The sequence below is a fragment of the Macaca fascicularis genome, chromosome 6, assembly GCF_037993035.2.
Source record: "Macaca fascicularis isolate 582-1 chromosome 6, T2T-MFA8v1.1".
Classification (NCBI taxonomy): domain Eukaryota; kingdom Metazoa; phylum Chordata; class Mammalia; order Primates; family Cercopithecidae; genus Macaca; species Macaca fascicularis.
Window position 1 is genome coordinate 44230153 of NC_088380.1, and position 4517 is coordinate 44234669.

Here is a 4517-nt window from a genome sequence, read left to right on the forward strand (position 1 = left end):
ATTTGATAAATATATAGAAGTTGGAAATTTTCTTTGATTTTCAAAACTGAGGCTATATGCATACATATATACAATATACCTATTTTTTTTCTCACTTAGAAGTGTATCCTGGATGTCCTTCCCAGTATTCACTTATCTCACTCTTTCCAATGATTGTATGATAATTCATGGTAAGAATTTACTCAACCATTCCTCTGTTCATGGGGATTTTATATAAATTCATGGTAAGAATTTAATCAACCATTCCTCTGTTTATGGGGATTTATTCCATTTTCTGTCTTTTGCCACAGAAAATAATACTATCCAGTTAGAAGTAAAGCACCAATAGAAATATATGTAAACTGCTAATAGAAATATATGTAATCTGCTAATGGCACATGAGACCTGCTTCAAGTAGAACACCAAAGAGGAACTAAACATACATACCTTCAATTGCTTTGTCCCTCTTCTGATCTGGTGTCCTTGCACAACAGTAAATATTCCCCATCTGGTTCCTCTGCTTCTACTCCTGTCCTGCTGCCTTTCATTCATCAGTAGAAGCCAATGAGTTGTTATAATAATAAACCAGCTGATTTCATTTCCTTGCTCAGAAGCTTCCAACAGCTTCCACTCATGCAAAGAATAAAGTCAACAGCCAACCAAGCCCTATGTGATATGGCCCCTGGTTTCTTCTCCAACCTCTTCTCATCCCACTAACCACATTGTCTTCCTTCCTGTTCGTCATCTGCACCAAGCACTCTCCAGCTACCAGACTTTGCACCTGCTGTCGTTTCCCACCTGAACCCTCTTCCCCAGAAATCCTAAGTTACTTCTTCCACTTTATTCAAGCCTCTGCTTAAATGTCCTCTCCTCAGAGAAGACTTCCCTAATTATCATATCTAAAAATTGCCACTTACCTTGCTGTTTTTGTCTTTGAGTCACTGATCACTACCTGAAAATACATTGCAAAATTAAGAAATTTTTTATTTTCCCTGATTAAAACATAAGCTCCATGCCTTGTTCTCCACACTTTCCCCAGTTCTTGGAACAGTGCAACGCATGAGGAGGTGTTAAATATATGTTGAACAAATAAATGCACAAAAATGGTTTAAAAGGGAACACCGTAAGATAGATACAGCACATGTAGATTTTGAGTCTTTTGGGAGAATTTGTACTTGCAGACATTTTGCCTGCATTGACTCTACCACACACTTCCCTTTACATTAGCACTTTATGTTACTAAATCTTCTCCACAAGCATAGACACTTAAAATTTTCTGTGAAAACAGACAATTGTGTAATGGCCCTAAGGATTCATTATGCCATTTGTACTATTGCAGATGATTGCCTGAGTTTCCATTTAATTTCGTCCTCGTGGTTTCCCTGAGCATAAACTACAGAATTGTTAGTGGAGGCTAATGACACTGGAGAAGGAAACACAGGAGAGAAAACTATCTCTACATTTGAGGGGTGTTCTCTTTCACTTTGGGCTATTGTATCAAAAAGAATGCTAGAAAATAGATGCAAAGTTGTATTAAATTGTTTCTCATTTTCCTGTTAGTCCAAAATACTGTCATTGGAAAGAGAGGCAACCCTCATTATTTCCTATGTACAAAGATAGTTTGCACATGGAATTGAGCTTCAGTCAATAGAGCACGTTAATTAGTTTAGAACAAACGTCATAAAATGGGAAGTGGTTGAAGATTCATTCCATTAAGCAGAATATGAGTAGACAGGGTTAACTCTATTTATTTATTTATTTATTTATTTATTTATTTATTTATTTTTTAAGATGGAATCTCCCTCTTGTCGTCCAGGTTGGAATGCAGTGGCATGATCTCGGCTCACCACAAGCTCCGCCTCCCAGGTTCAAGCTATTCTCCTGCCTCAGCCTCCCGAGTAGCTGGGATTACAGGCGCCCGCCACCAAGCCTGGCTAATTTTTCTACTTTTAGTAGGGACGAGGATTCGCCATGTTGGCCAGGCTGGTCTCAAACTCCTGACCTCAGGTAATCCGCCTGCCTTGGCCTTCTGAAGTGCTGGGATTCCAGGCGTGAGCTACTATGCCCGGCCTAACTCTATTTTTAATAGAACAGCCTATCTGCTTACTAGTCATGATCTTAATATTCTTTCTGCTTTCAGGGCTTTCCTTAAGAGGCAGCAAGTTCAGCTGATTGCCTCCATCTCAAGCCTTATGTGATCCTACTATTTATATCGGGCAGATTCAGAGACATTTCCCAGTAGATGGAAGAAAGTAGATTCACCAGATGATAGAGAAATCTGGGATTCACAGAACAAGCAGCCTGTGTATCCATCCACCAATACTATAGTAAGTGTATTCGAGCCAGTGCCTTTCCTGGTTTGCTTCTTTCCTTCATCCTTATCTTTACTTGAAAGCATCTATGGTATTTTTTTGTTTTGTTTTGTTTTTGTTTTTGTTTTGGCCAAACTTTTTATTTAGTATTCTATAGTTGTTTAACACACACTTAAATGGTCTTGCTGGAGGAGGGGAAACGGGAGGTTCTTGCAGATTCCCAAGGAAGTGTGAGAAAGGCACAATGGCCAGCATTATCCATTTGCTTTTCTGGTTTTACTGGGTGAATAGCACTTTCCTTACATAGGCATGTGATTTCAGGTTTTTTCATACTGAGAACATTGAGATTTCAGTTGGAAGACACCCAGAAATCTTATGAGTAGCATACCCCATCCACCCTCTAATAACTAGCTTGTTTGTATAGGTAGAATGATTCATCTCTCCATTTTAGATGGCTAAGTGTTTTGTGGAAGATCTTAGAATTGCTTGCCCCATCTACTGGGAAAAATCAGATAGGAAGTGGCCTTTACGGATACTTTTACTTGGAAAGTTACAACACTAGTACAAGTCTTAACACATTTAACATTTGCTTGTTGAAAAGCAATGTCATAAAATCAAATAAAATTAAACATGTTTTACTTTTTGTCTCACAAGAACGTAAAAATTATGGAGGGGAACTTAACAGGAAATTAAAAAAAAATGTAACACAATTTTTCCTTTTAGTAGTCCTTGGGTAGTTATGACAGAATAGTTTCCACTTTTTGTTTCTTTGAACTGGGATTTTGGTCCAAAGTTTTGTCTGTTTCTAGTATCTGCTTCTGCCTCCCCCTCTATCAGATCAGCTTCCTCCAAGGCCACCATCTCTTGGTGCTCCGCAGCTTGAACTCCTGTAGGAATCACGTGGAGGAGGGCACCCCCTTTCCATAGAAGAGTGAAGCCCTCTTTCTTGTCTACCAACCCGATCACGACCACTTGAGTAGACATCACTTCGGCTGCTTGAGTGACTGTCTCAACTTCCACCATATCCATCCCGTGAGCTGCTGTAATCATCATAGGGACTGCTTCCACCATAAGATGGCGGGGGCCCTCGTGTAGGTAGAGCACTACGTGAGTTACCATAACTCTCATATGCATCTCTGTAGGAAACTCCACTTGGATGATCTGAATAGTCACGATCACGACCATATCCATCTCTATCGCTATAGCCTCTTGATAGATAGTCATCACGTGAACTGGAATGACCCTAATCACGGTAAGTATAATCTCGTGGTGGTGGTGCATAATCTCTAGTATCACGAGAACTTGGGTAATCTCTGCTTGAATAGCTGTCTTTAGTAGAATACCCATCATCTCTTGGGGACAAATAAACATCTCTACTAGAGGGCAATGGTTCCCTTCCAAGTGGACCTCCCTAACTGTCTCTTCCATGTGATACAGGAGCTCTTCCTCCCTTTCCACTGCTACTGCTAACTGGTCTTGAAAGTGCAGATCTCTTGGGAGGAGGACCCTCATTTTTTGGTGGTGGTCCTCTTTTTACTGGGAGTGGTCCCCTAGAAGAACTCATGTTAAAATTCATCTAATATTCATTGTCATCCATGTGTCCTCCCCGTGAGGGAGGTCCCCTGGTTCCTCCACTTCCTCGTCTTCCACCTCTAAGACCTCTTGGAGGGCCTCTACTTCTTGGAGGTGGAGGCGGTCCACGTCTACCACTTTCAAATGATGGTTTGGTGACTTGTTCCACCTTGATGGCTTTTCCATCTAATGACTTTCCATTCATGTCTCTGGCTGCATCCTTAGCATCTGCTGGGCTTCAAAGGTGACAAAAGCAAATCCTCCTGATTTGTTGGTTTCCGGGTCTTTCATCAAGAGTACTTCCACTATTCGTCCATATTTGCCAAATACTGCTTCAAGAGCTTTCTCATTTGTTTCTGTATTAAGACCACTAAAGAAGAGCTTTCCTGGATGATCTGCTTCAAACTTTTAAAAATTATTTATTTATTTATTTATTTTGCCAGTGAGTCGCAGGAGTGACAATGGGTTCAAGCTCCAAGGAGCTCGCTGACACAGGGTTCCTAGCAGCTCAGCACCAGTGGCGGCTGCCGGGTCCAAGGACCGAACCGTGAAGCCACTATCTCTACTGTGCAACTTTGGTATTTATTTTAACTTAACTTCATCTGAGTCAAGATGCTGACAAGATGCTGTAGAGTCCATAGTTTTTCTTTTTAA

General features: G+C 40.7%; 1 pseudogene; it reads right to left on the reverse strand.

Moving 5' to 3' along the window:
- Positions 1–2991: 2991 nt before the first annotated feature.
- LOC102142759 (RNA-binding motif protein, X chromosome-like) lies at positions 2992–4209 on the reverse strand (annotated as a pseudogene).
- Positions 4210–4517: the final 308 nt, after the last annotated feature.